Source organism: Notechis scutatus, chromosome Z (assembly GCF_049901735.1).
Source record: "Notechis scutatus isolate UNSWTSFEM ecotype Mainland chromosome Z, rNotScu1.2, whole genome shotgun sequence".
Lineage (NCBI taxonomy): Eukaryota > Metazoa > Chordata > Lepidosauria > Squamata > Elapidae > Notechis > Notechis scutatus.
The window spans coordinates 41,664,541-41,678,454 of NC_142025.1; the positions used below are offsets into that span (position 1 = coordinate 41,664,541).

The following is a 13,914-nucleotide window of genomic DNA, read 5'->3' on the forward strand; positions in this document are numbered from 1 at the left end:
ATATTGCCATTGTTGCTGTTAAGTTGTTCCTTTCTATCATACATGCAATGGGTATTTATAAATATATTAAGATATTGCAGAAAGGATGCTTCCAGCCAACTTTCCTTCTCAAAAAAACCAAAATGAAATAAATGCTTCCCTGGAACTTCCCCATTGTTCACGAAAATGAGGCCCTCAGAGAATACAAATGTCAAATCTCGTCTGCAGAGAAGGAACTGAACATACTTTCTGTTTACTGCCACTGCTTTTTATTTTATTTGTTAATATCATTTGCCTTCAGGAGACATACACCGAATTCATTCTGTCTTTTTCTTCGCATATGTCATATAATCTTTGTTGCAGAGATAATAGCAATTTTTGATACTTTGGCCTTTTCATTGTTCGGCAATTTGATAGCAATTCCCACTCTTAGCATTAAAAACCTGTGGAGAAGTGAAACAGAGAGGTTGTTCAAAATATAAAGAATAAGAAGTTGCTGAAATAACTAAGTCATTAGGATTCTGATAGCTTCTTTTCTATAACAAAGATAGTGATGAAAAAAAGGAAATGGTATACTCTGCATGCATTCATTGAGAAAATGACTGTAATGAGACCTGAAGACAGAAATATTATGAATGCAAGCCATTTTCATTATTCTTTGGAAACAAGCATTTAATGTTCATTCTATCCATCTCAATATTTTCCTTGCACAACTATCACATTTTCTCCTTTTCTATCCTTGAATAATGTGTTTCAGTGAATATACGGTGCTTTTTCTTTTCTATCCTTAAAAATATAACTGTTATATATGCTGAGGCATCTGTAGGGGGTTCAGAAAAGTCAAGATGGCAGCTATGGCTCTGCAATCAACGTCTATCCCTTTTTAATGTGCAAAATATATTTTAAAGGGGCAGGGCTTCAATTTCCTTATCAGGTTGCTCACCTGACTTTACTGATCCTCTACTCCAAACTCTGCAAATCCCAGGCAAAAGAACTGATGGATTGGTTGAATCATCTGCTGCTCTTACCTCTTTCTTATCTCCCCTTATTATAACCAGTTACATATTTACAGAGAGAAATGACAGAGATCTGGTAACCACTAGTTATGTTGGATTATGGAATACTGAAGGCTGCAATCCTGAAACATCTGGAGGGCCCCCTATAGGATAAGGATGAGATGACTTGATATAAAAAGAAAACTCAAATGATCAAAGTCATACAGACATATTCTCTTTCTCTCTCTCTCTTTCTTTCTCACACACACATTTCCCCAAAACTGATTACACTGTATTAGAATTATTTTGATATCTTAGGTTCCATGCAAAAATCATTGAGACCTTATTATTTCAGATGTCTAAAGCAGAACACTGCCCTTTTAAACCCATAAATACCTACCCAAGCAGAACAACAGTGGGTATCCTCTAATCTGCACTAGTTATTGACCACCACGGTAACGTCTCATAATATTTTTCAATATGGTGTCAAGCAAAAGTATTATAAAATATTAAAATTATTACTTCCAGATGTAGCTACTGAGTGGTTTTGCTGTCTTATGGTAACAAATATCAGGTTTACTTGAATGCAAGTTGTCTTGCTTGCTACACATTGCTCTGGTAGAAGAATACTACCTTCTAGGAAATAATACTGCAAGAAGATAATTAATTCTGAATTCTTTCATCAATTCCCTAATTAAAGATGTTATTCTTCCTGCAGATCAAAACATACAGGTATAATATTAAATATCATATATTATTTTACAATGGCTTCATGAAGATTTTTATTAGAGAAATAGCACTGAGAAATTTCTTCCTTACTCCAGAACCAAATTACAGAAATCTGAGATATTGAAGAACTTAATATTTATTATATCTCAAGAAGAAAACTTTTTTGTTGAAGTATTTTTCTCCATCACATTCCTACACCAAAATCTGGACAGTGCTTCTAAAATCTTGAACAGCCAAATGCAGGAAGATACTATAATCTGTGGCAAAGAATTTGTTCCAATTAGACGATCACTGCACCCTTTAAATTCTGTTATTGTTTGATCCTGCATGGAGTAGGAAGCACTAAAAAGAAACAATATTCCCAAAGAACCTATCTTATATTTTATTCACAATTGCTAAGAAGAAACATCACCATCTAGCTGCAGAACTTGGGTTTTTTTTTTTACAGGCTTCATATTAGAAAAAAACAGGTATTATTTTTAAAAAGATAGTGAGGTCTCTTAATATTGCCAATAGAATCAAACTCCACCAATTTCAGATTCAAAAAATAAAACAATGTGTATCCATTAAAGAGAGAGCAGACCAAAGAGCATAATCACAATTGTCTTTCTTATTCTATTTTATTAAATTAGATACCATTATCTGTAAGATAATGGGCAATCTGGTCTCTGTGGAAACATATACTCAGAATATGAAAATTCAGTGTAAATTCTCTTTGGGAACAACTGCTATAATATTATACATCTTTTCAGACAATCTGTAGCTTGGGAGCAAATCTCTTTTAGAATGTGTTTGCCCTAAATAGACAGTTTTCTATAATGCAAGGACTAACATGCCCTTGAAAAAAGTTGGATTTCCATCCTATAGGCCTAGCAAGTAGAGTTGTTTTGACCAGAGGCTTATAGGAGTATTATGGAAATAATAATCTATTACACTAGAGTCACCAGTGTTGCCAACACCGGAGAACAGTGGTCTGCCAGCAGTCAAATATGAGCATTCTGGGATGGCCAGCAGGTGGTGAGTTCATTCAGAAATTTGAGAGGAAGGGGAGGCAGGGACAGAGAGAGGTTTAAAAGGATAGAATTTGATGGGAAATAGGGTGAAAGGGGAAAGAGTGAGATAACAAAGAAGGGGAAAGAGAAAAAGAGAACAAAAGAGGGAAGGAGAGGGGGGAGAAAGAATGATACGTGAGCTGTGGATAATGAGAGTGAAAAGTGAAGGGGAAACTACTATGGAGAAGAAGAAGAATGGTCAGGAAGAGCTGCTGGGATGGTCAGCAAGCAAGGAGATAATGACTGAAACTAAAGCAGAAGAAATGGGGGGGGGTTAGAGGTCAGGAACAGGATAGGAACAGGAAAAAGGGGGCAAAAAGACAAAATAACAAAGAAGGAATGAGGAGAGAGAGTTGAGCAACTGGGGCAGAGCAGAGACAAGACAATGATCCTAGATAAAGAGGGAGGAGAGCGGAAGAGATGTTGATATGCCAGGTGAGTGATACATGCAAAGGATAGGACTGAGAGTGGGGGGGGCGCTAGAAGTAATTATCCATAATTACTTCTAGCCTTTTTTTGCAGGAAAGGTGATCATTCCAGAGACATGAGCTAAGTAGGTAAAATAAACCCCGACACCTTTAATAAGTAGTGCAAGGAACAAAATACCCAGGCATAGTTAAGCAGATATCTGACCAGAACAGCAAATTCTGCAAGTGGTGAGGGTCCTATCTCCAAATCAGAGGGTATTTTATTGTGGACATGAAAGTGGACTGAGACACCTCCCATTTTTATGCATTGTTAGAGTAGAGGCAAAAGGTCCCAATCCCTACTCACAGTCACTCATGCCTTAGTCACTTTCTATCTTGACTATTGTAACACGCTCTACATGGGGCTGCCCTTGAAGAAAATCCGGAGGCTCCAGTTGGTGCAAAATGCAGCGGCCCGCACGGTTTTGTGCAGACCCCGGTGTGCACATGTATCACTTCTCCTGCAGGAGCTGCATTGCTGCCAATTTGCTTCCGGGTGCAATTCAAGGTGCTAGTTGTCACCATTAAAGCCCTTCATGGCTTGGGTCCAGATTATCTGAGGGAACATCTCTTGCCAGTCACATCTACCTGACCCATTAGAGCAAGGAGGCAGGGAATGTTGTGGGTCCCAGCCCTGGGAAGATACACCTGGTAGGACCCAGAAGAAGGGCCTTCTCCATGGTGGCTCTCTCTCTGGAATATCATCTCCCCAGAGATCAGAATGGCCCCCACTCAAGCAGTCTTTCAGAAGGCACTGAAGACTTGGCTTTGCCAGCGGGCCTGGGGAACCCAGAGAGGAATGGAGCCCATCAGATGGCTCGTGTGACCTGCTGTCGCTGGGGGAAGTGGGGGTGATTTTACTATATTGTCTGAGGAAACACACAACTCTGCCACATCAGGGACAAGGCTTCTCAAAGCAATGGGAAATCTTATGGCCAGGTGCAAGCAACGATCATTGGGGTTTGAGTACAGGAAACTGCATATTAGGGATGCAGCCTGTGCTTGCAGGGGAGGAGAAGTATGAAACTCAAATGGGCATAGAGCTCAGTGCAGGCAGTAGAGGAATGGGTTGTCCCAGATACACAGAAGAAACAGAGAATCACAGAGAGCCTGAAAAATCTCACTGCAGAAGCTATTAGAAATTTAACATTTAGTCAGGAGTCATGTATGGCATATGACTACCTCACCATATTGCAGGAAGTGTTTGAACAACAAAGATAACTTCTTGCCTGATTTACCAGTCTGAGCACATGTACCAACAAAAGAGTTAACAATTCTCTGGCTATATCAGGCGCCTGAACGAGTTGCTTTGTCAAATTGTGTTGAGGAAGGGAATGGAGTCCACAGAGGTAGATCAGACTAGGATGTAGCAGATTTTGTGAAGTGCTCTGTACATGGGCCTGGTCTGGGTACAATTATAAAGATGGTGAGAGAAGAAAAGAAGATGGAGGATGATAAGGGAGCTGCAACCAACATGCCATCAGAATTGTCTCTTAGGCATTGGGATGATGAGCGCTGTAGATGTTAATGCAAAATTTGCCATTTAGAGACACAAATATCCCAACTGATGAAAGTGGTGAGCTCATTAGTTTTAGTTTAGTTTAGTTTAGTTTAGTTTAGTTTAGTTTAGCACATCATATAATGAAATCAAACACCATCTTCAGTGCACATCATGACCATGACCATGAAAATAAACACAAACACACATCCTTCACTCTTTACACATTGAACCGGAAACCCCCGACACCACGCCAACACTGCACTATACAGCAGAATTCAAAAGAGCTACTGCCCTGGGATAGAAGCTGTTTTTCAGCCTATTTGTCCTTGTTTTTATTATTCTGTACTGTCTGCCATATGGTAATAGTTCAGAAAAAGGGTTCCCAGGATGAGATGGGTCTTTGAGAATGTTTTGAGCTTTCTTAAGGCAGTGGGAGCTGTAAAGCTCTTGCGAAGAGGGGAGAGTGCAACCAATCTTCTGGGCAATGACATTAACCCTCTGGAGTGCTTTCCTATCTGCCACTGTGCAATTGGCAAATCATACAGAGGTGCAGTATGTTAAAATGCTCTCTATGGTGCAGTGGTAGAAGGTCATTAGGCAGTGTCTTTCAGGCAATGGAAGCTCCCCAAAGGCAGTCACCAGCCACTTCAATCGGCCGATAGAAACGGCCTAGCGGCGAGGGGAGTGTGCATCTGCGTTCGCCCCGAGGCCGCTTCTACCAGCTGATCGAAGTGGCTGGTGACTGCCCTTGGGGAGCTTCCATCGCCCAAAAGACACTGCCTAATGGCGAGGGGACACGGGCAGCCACGCCTCGCCCCGAAGCGGCTGGGGACTCTGCCTTCGGGGAGCTTTCGTCGGCTGATAGAAGTGGCCTCACGGCGAGGGGAGTGTGTGTGCGCGCTTGCCCCAAGGCCGCTTCTACCGGCCAATCGAAGTGGCTGGTGACTGCCCTTGGGGAGCTTCCATCACCCGAAAGACACTGCCTAATGGCGAGGGGACACGGGTAGCCACGCCTCGCCCTGAAGCGGCTGGGGACTCTGCCTTCAAGGGAGCTTTAGTCGGCTGATAGAAGTGGCCTCGCGGCGAGGGGAGTGTGTGTGTGCGCTCGCCCTGAGGCTGCTTCTACTGGCCGATCGAAGTGGCTGATGACTGCCCTTGGGGAGCTTCCATCGCCTGAAAGACACTGCCTAATGGCGAGGGGACACGGGCAGCCATGCCTCGCCCTGAAGCGGCTGGGGACTCTGCCTTTGAGGAGCTTCTATCGGCTGATGTTCTATCAGTAGATCAGAGTATTCTAGCCTAGGCTACCTGCAGGGTACTCCTAGTGGCAAGTTTTCTCCCCACCCACCCCCGCCCTTCCCCCCATTTCTCTTCACCTCGTGTAGTTCTAACGAATGATGTGAGAAATGGCGGGGAAATGCATGGATTAAATAGGCCTAAATTTTGGGGGTGAGGCTTAATTTCACCTCATGCCTAGAAATCATGCTGGCCTTCCTATTGGTAGAGGCCGTATTGTTGGAGAAACACGGTATTAAAGGAGGGGCACCTTCCACTGCTCCAGCCAATAATTTATTGAGTCCAATTATTTGTTATAATTGTGGGGATGAAAGCAATAATAGACTTACTTGCATGAGGCTGCCAGACCAGGAAGTCAGACCCAAGTGGCCCAGTGAAAGAGCCAATTGGATGCCCACCTACACCAACTAGATTTAGCTTTAAGAATGGCAGATGACAGAAAAGGGCACCAAAACTGGCAAGTGAAGCCTCATCAAAGTTTTGCCACATAATCAATGGGAATACTTTATTCCGTGTCAGATCTTTACCCAGAAGAGACTGATGAAAGTCAGCAACGGGTACCATAAGCTAAGAAAAGCATCTAAGATCAAGCAACAAGACATTGCACAAAAGCCTCCACAAGCCAAAGAGTGGTCCTGGCTGGCAGAGTCCCTGGCAAACTAATAGATTCTGCCCCCCATAGTGCTGGTGTGCAAGTGACATTATTGTACAGGCACTTCTATGACAGGCTCCTGAAACACTTGTACCTACAGAAGCTGGACAATTTGGAGATTTGGGGCACTGGAACTGAGAGATTTCCTTACAGCAGTTACTTCCCCATCCTGTTAATGTTTGGCCCACTGGTAGTGGGGCAATCCAAAACTGTTTACACCTTGGGCATTTATGTATTTGTTCCCCCCCAAACAATCTGAAATTCCTGATTGTGGGGACAAATACCAATCTAGTCTGGTGACTGTTCCTATCTCTTGTCCTGGAAAGTAACCCAGAGTCTGAGGGCATTCACCAGGCACTGTGGGCAGTGTACTAATGCATGGTTCAAGAGCAACAGGCCCCTGCAGGAGTGGGAAGGCTCTAGAAGCTGGACTGAGTGAGGAGGGCATTGCAATCAAGGAGGTAGAGTATCCGCAAGCATCCCTCAGGCTGAATGGGAAATAGCTGGGTCCTAGGGTATCTTCAAAACTGACCCTATTAGAGGAAATGTTGGACTGCACTTAATCCCTGAGGTGGTTTCCACATAGGCATTGTAGCGCACCCAGCAGAGAAGGGGAGGGAGGGAGGGGGCACAGTTTCCAAATTTTCTTGTTTTAGATGGCTATGAAAATGAACTTGTATAGGTGGAAAAAAGACTTTAGGGTCCTGTTCTCATCTGGCAAGAATGGGTGTATTGTATGAAAAGTTGGTGCTGGAGATACAAACTAAAATATTCCAATAGTTAAATGATGGTACATCTAGATTTGTTTAAATTAGAATTTGGTAAGTTCTTTGAAGGAAGAATTTTTTAATGGAATTCTGAAACAATAATATTTAGATACTATTGTTAGTATTCTGAAACAATAATACTTAGATACTGTTGTTAGTATTCCTACTTGAATAAATATTCTTGGTCTAGGAAAGGTTTTTAAAAGTGCTTCTTGGATCAGGGACATTAATTTTCATGCCACTTTTAATGTGTCATTTACATTTTAATAAGGAACCCAGTTCAGTTCAGATCTATTATAGTGTAGGCATTTTACATCCATGAATTAATTTTGTCTTCATTTTCCAAAATGACTCTTCACATCATTTGAGAGCAACTTTTAATTAAATCTACCAGGTAGTGGCATCATTATTACACCTGAAAGATTCAAAAGAAGGCGAATGCTGGATGGCCACAATAGTGAATTCTGTCCACCCGCCTTTTGAAGGCTGATCACCTTTAAACTAATGAGAATGAAGAGTGGGACAATATAGGACAGATCTAATTAAGATAATGAACTAGAGATTATGAGCATCACTACAGTGTGTCTGAAGAATTTTAATGGAACAGGTTAGCAGAAGGTTAAGTGGACATTAAAATATATATTATTTAAATGCAGGCAGACAAAAATAAAATTTAATGTTTTAGAGCTAAATAATATAGAATTTAAAAAGCTCCAAGTTTAATACTTTTTACTTTTATAGAAAAATATTCATGACAATACATCATCCAAATGGATATGCAAAATGTAAAATGATACGATGTAGGAAACATCTGAACAAACTGATGGTATTCAACCCAACTGAATTACCAAGAATTTTAGCAGCCATCAAATATGGGGCATGCTGCTCTTCAGGGATATTTCTTATGACCCAGATAACTAAACCCCTTCTTCATTTTGGTCTTATTGGCTTGGGATTGAAAATAAGCAATCTTTATGCATGCTTGAATATGTATGAATACATATATATTTAATATGTATACATATAAATAACAGAAAAAAATGGATGGTAGTTGTAATTTATAAATACAAACCTTTGGCAGCAGTAAGAAATTTCTTCTGCCCACCTGAGATATAACTTTTCTTCCTCTTTTTCCTCTATATCAAATAAACTTTTAAAATATACATTGTATTAACTATGCATGCATATATTCTATTGTTGGCAATGAAGATATATAGGCATATATATATATATTCATATGTATTTTTAAAAAGACACATTTTCACGGCTATTAAAAGGACACAAAGATGTATTTTTCTGGTTTGCCATTGCTTTCTGAACTGTTGTCTAGTTTCCCAATATAGCCTACAGTCCTCATGTCCCCTGATAGTTTTCCTCTATATACATGAATTATGTTTTTCAGAGGAGACTTGTAGTGGAGAAAACCCAAAGTAACTCAGTAACCAAGCCAAAAATTAGACATACTTTCTTTAGACTATGAAATTACCTGAGAGCAGGGGTGGGATTCTACCAGTTCGGACCAGTTCTATAGAACCAATTGTTACAATTCTGTGCAGTTTGGAGAACTGGCAAATCACGCCACTGGCTGGCCCCTCCCCTCCTGTCAGATTTCTGCTTTCTAGCTAATCTAAATCGCTGTTGTACTGCTTTGCCTTCGCCCAGGAGGCTTCCCTGAGGCCCAGTCGGGGGAGAAGTGGCCTCAGAGCAGAGCTGAACCTTCCTTAGAACTGAAGCTTCTATTTTTCAGTGCAGACTCAGGCAGCAGATTGCAGAAAGGTAGATCTGTGAGTGAATCTGTGATTCTGCAAGCAACTCAATCTGATTTGCCTGATATGGGATAAAAGTTGCTCTCTATATATTCAATATTTACATAAATATTTACAATATTTACAAACTACACCCACCCAGTCACATGACAACCAAGCCACACCCACAAATTAGGCCATGCCCACAGAACTGGTTGTTAAGAAATTTGAATCCCACCCCTGCCTGAGAGTAATTGTTAGAAGAGGCATCAGAGCAGAATCTTGGTTTCCTGGTTCAGATAAGCTTGGGAAAATACAGCAGTTTTATCTCTATCTTCTCACCATCTGGTTGGATATTAATAGTCAGATATTAATGAAATGTACCAAATGTAAGTGACTAGGAAAATGTGTAAAATAAGGAAGATGATCTTGGATATATATAGGTTATAAGAGAACAAACATATTCAATCAATAACAGACAACAAATATTTTGAGTCAGCCAGACACTTCTCTGATTCACAGAAGCAGAAAAAGAGGAAGGAGTTAGAACAACCAATCTTATAACCAATGTTACATTTGCAATAACATCTGTTATTATAGTCACTTTCAGCAAAATAAGTTTTAACTTTCCTATGGAGTTGATTTTCTGATCTGGTCTACCCTATAAAATGTATTTTCTCCAATTGGGAACTTTTATTAGGTTTTATTTAGATTTAAGGTATTTTCCACTTTGGGAAAAAATAGTTCAATTTATGGGAATCCATCTGAACTAAATCTGTGAGTTTGTCTACCAATATCATTAATTCACAGTTGTAAAAATACTATCAAAATAATCAAGGCAGACAGATGGGACTGAAAGAAATAATATGAATTGAATTGTATTCTATCATATATTCTAAAATTCATATATTATTATTCATCTATTCTATTCTAAAATTATGGAAATGGCATGAAAAAGCCAGAGTGGGCATTGATTAGTCAATTCTGTAGCAGTCATGCTGTAGCTACCAATGATTCTAGCTTGCAATCAAATTTTCTGTTATTCCCTGCCATATCTATCTATATTCAGAATTTGGTGAATGATGCCCTTTCAACATCTTCATTCAGAGGGAAATGCAATGTGTTTTTAAAAGTGATATTGCCATTTGATTACTATATTGTCTTGGGTGTTACAGACAATGATCTCCAGTATGTTCTTATATACTTTTTCAACTTCTGAAAAACAATCTTGTTAAAATGAGTCAAAGTTTTAACACAACTAAACTATTGGGCTTTGGGGGAGGGGAATTGGGTGTGACACTCCAAAATATAGCAATTGTCATCTTATTTTGTAGAACCAAGTTTTAATTTTTCAATCATCCTGACACATAATAAATGATCTGGGATTTTAGAAAGCGTCTGTAAAAAATATGAAACATACTTATATGGTATGTATATAGGATTGTTATCTAAAGTCCAGGCTATTGTGTAATGCTTCTTTATTGGTTCATCTTAAAATATCTTGAAAAAACTGCCAACAGGATTAAATGAATAAGTGAGGTGATACAGAATTGTTCATGCTAACCACACCTCCTTTTAAAGTTTTTTAATCCTGCTTTTATTATGTTTACAAATAACTTAAGGCAGTGAACATCCCCAATACTCCTTCCTTCTCCTATTTTCCTCACAACAACCCTGTGAAGTAATGCCTAGCTGACTTTCATACCTAAGGCAGGACTAGACCTCACAGTTTGTTTGTTTCCAGCTTGGTGACTTAACCACTAGACCAAACTAAAATATTTAATACTGTAAGCTATATTCTGAATATTTAACATAGATGGATCTTAATTACATTGATATACATATTCAGAATTTTGGATGGAATATTGGGTTTAATTATGATCATAAGTTGAGAACTTTCAATAAATTGCCACCAAAACATTACCAGAAGCAAATAAAAAAAGTAAAATACTAGAAAAGAATATTCATCTTTGATTTAATTGCAAAACAACTAATTGAATCCAACCAGGAAGAGATGCAACAGTAATACAAGGCAAATTATTGTATGAATGTAATACAATACATACATTTTAACAATCTAATGATGTTTTGATCATTTTTGTGATTGCACATGATTATTTTCTCTGTAAGGAAAATTTCTATTGCCCTTTGCGTTTAGATTATGTTTATTATCTAATGATATTTATTTTAAAACAAACTAAAACAAACTTCTCTAGGGAGAGGTTTTGCCAAATCACTTTGAAGATATGTATTTGTGGCCAACCGCATGAAAGAAAAGTTGTTCAGGAAACTAGGTAAGTCTGGAGATAAAGTGATGAGCTATGATTCAGAAAGCTCTTGGTTTTCTACTTGCCTTTGGTGCCCTGTCTGGAGTAAGACGTATTTCATTTAGAGGGAAGGGGAAGAAGGAGAAGGCTTATCTATGGCCCTGAGCTGCAAAAATGCAGACAACCCTGAGATGGCAACAAATGTATCTGCCATTTCATGGTTATCCAGTTTTTGCAACCCAAATAGGACAGCTTTATCTTGTAAACTTTTCTAATAATATAAATGTAATAGAGAGTTATGGCTTTGAGGCCATTGAAAAAGTTTGTAATTATTTACCCTGAATGGTTAACGATGAATGCAGCAATGAACTAGTTTAATCAAAGCTCATAATACTAATTGCTTGAGCTCAAATACCAAGGGAGCTCCTAACTGGAATGAGTTTTGATGAACTCAGGCCTACAGTATTCCCGCGGACCCTTAATTCCACATTTTTGCACTAGAAACAAAGCAAAGTCAACTAATGATCGTTTGGGTCCTATATGCAGCTTAATATATGCTTTCCTTTCAAATATCTTTGAAGCAATTGCTCCTTTTTTGTGAGGTCAAGTAAAGATGTTGAGGAAAAAAACTCTTCAGAGAATTGGAGGAAAAAATTCTATTAACTAATGGATATTGGAATACTAATTCCATTCATGGCTGTGAAACTCAACAAAATATCCACTTTTCTAGCAAACTGAGAGCCATATCTTCCAGATTGTAATTTTACTTCCACTAACTGCAAACTAAGCAGATGAGTGAGCAAGTGGAAGTGTCTGATGTAATAATTCAGGAACATGGGCCCCAGCAGACAAATCCTGATACTTGCTGTTCTCCATCTTTTCAGCAATAATGGACATCACACCAATCAGGATGAGTTTTGATAGAGGCTGGAAAGTATCCTTTAATACATTTGCTATATTAAAATTACTGGCACCAGTATTATACATGCTTTCTTTTTTAAAAAAAAATAAAGTTAATATCTTTAGAGCAGCGGTCGCCAACCGCCACAGCCCACTGGTGGGCCGCAACATGTTGAGGCGAGGAGGTGGGGAAATCCTACAGTCTCCTTAAGCAAACCCATGTCGTGGCTGCTGCCTCCTGCCTCAGTGCATCAAAAAGACCGAGCAGCAGCTGGAAGAGTGCAGACCTCCTGAGCTGCAGGAAGTAGCTGCCCTCAGGTGAAGAGGGGGAGGCTCGACCCCCTCTTCCTCCTTGCCAGAAGCGTTCACATGCTCAGCGGGGAGGAGGAGGTTTGTCGGGGGGCCAGAGGGGCGGTGAGCACTTTGCTTGTGAGCGCTTCTGGTGAGGAGGAAGAGAAGCTCCAGCCAGGAAACACCCGGGAAGGGGTCCGATGCCACGATCTCCCATACCCCTGCCCTCAGGAGCTTCTCTTCCTCCTCACCAGAAGTGTTCACACACTCAGCAGGAAAGAGGAGGCTTGTCAGGGGCCAGAGGGGCGGTGAGCGCTTTGCATGTGAGCACTTCTGGCGAGGAAGAAGAGAAGCTCCGGGTGGGTTTCGAGCCTCCCCCTTGCAACATCTTCCCCTGAGGGCATCGCTGGCAGCCACTCAACCTCCTTGATGAGCGGAGGCAAGAGGCAGGAGGTAACACCAGTTCAGAGGTTTCTTTCCCCCCCCCCCACTCCCACCCCCTCACAGGCCAGGCCTATGCCACAATCTCCTGTGTGTATGAGTCCATCTGCCACCAGTATCACCTGTTGCCCCACCTTCCCGATAGCCATCTGGTCTTCAGCACGTGGCTCATCAGCCCAAAGTGGAGGTTGCCCACTGTGCTGAACTGTGCGCTCTCACACCCGCGCCCGCCGTTCTTCCCGCCAAGGGGAAACAACCCCTCTCGGCTTCGACTCTGGGTTTGTGACTGGTATGTCTTAACTGGGACCGGGATGATTTCACCTCACCTGCAAGACCACCAAATAGCAACTGCTAGCTCCTTTCTCTACATGCCAAGTCTTACCACGGGAAAGAAAGCAGCTGGGGTATCAGTGTAACAACTCGATTAGTTCATAATCGCCCTACCTGAAGAATCTAAGGCGCAGGAGGAGGAGGAGGAGGAGGAGGAGGAGGAGGAGGAGGAGGAGGAGGAGGAGGAGGAGGAGGAGGAGGAGGAGGAGGAGGAGGAGGAGGAGGAGGAGAGGAAGCCAGGTGTTAAACACCCAGGGTGGGGGGAAGCTTCCAGTGGGGGGAGGCTTTCAGCCTGGCTCTCTTTCCCTCCCCCAACTCCAGGCAGCCACACCTGGCAGAGGGAGAGGTTTCCTCTGACTTGGGGAGATATGAAATGATAGAAGACCAGATTTGGGGGTGTTCTGCTTTTCTTGTTATATTTTTTGTTATAATTAAATAAGCATATATATATATATATATTCATTCTTACGTTTTCGTGGGTACTTACATGTATGGCATTCGG

The 13,914-nt window shown here is 40.9% G+C and overlaps 1 long non-coding RNA gene across 1 annotated transcript in view; it reads right to left on the bottom strand.

Annotated features, from left to right (window-relative positions):
• Positions 1–302: 302 nt before the first annotated feature.
• Positions 303–13,914, bottom strand: part of LOC148128832 (uncharacterized) — a 28,161-nt gene continuing 14,549 nt past the window's right edge. The window contains exon 4 of the long non-coding RNA XR_015745730.1: positions 303–422. This is a non-coding gene — a long non-coding RNA (uncharacterized LOC148128832). The remainder of the gene's footprint in view (positions 423–13,914) is intronic.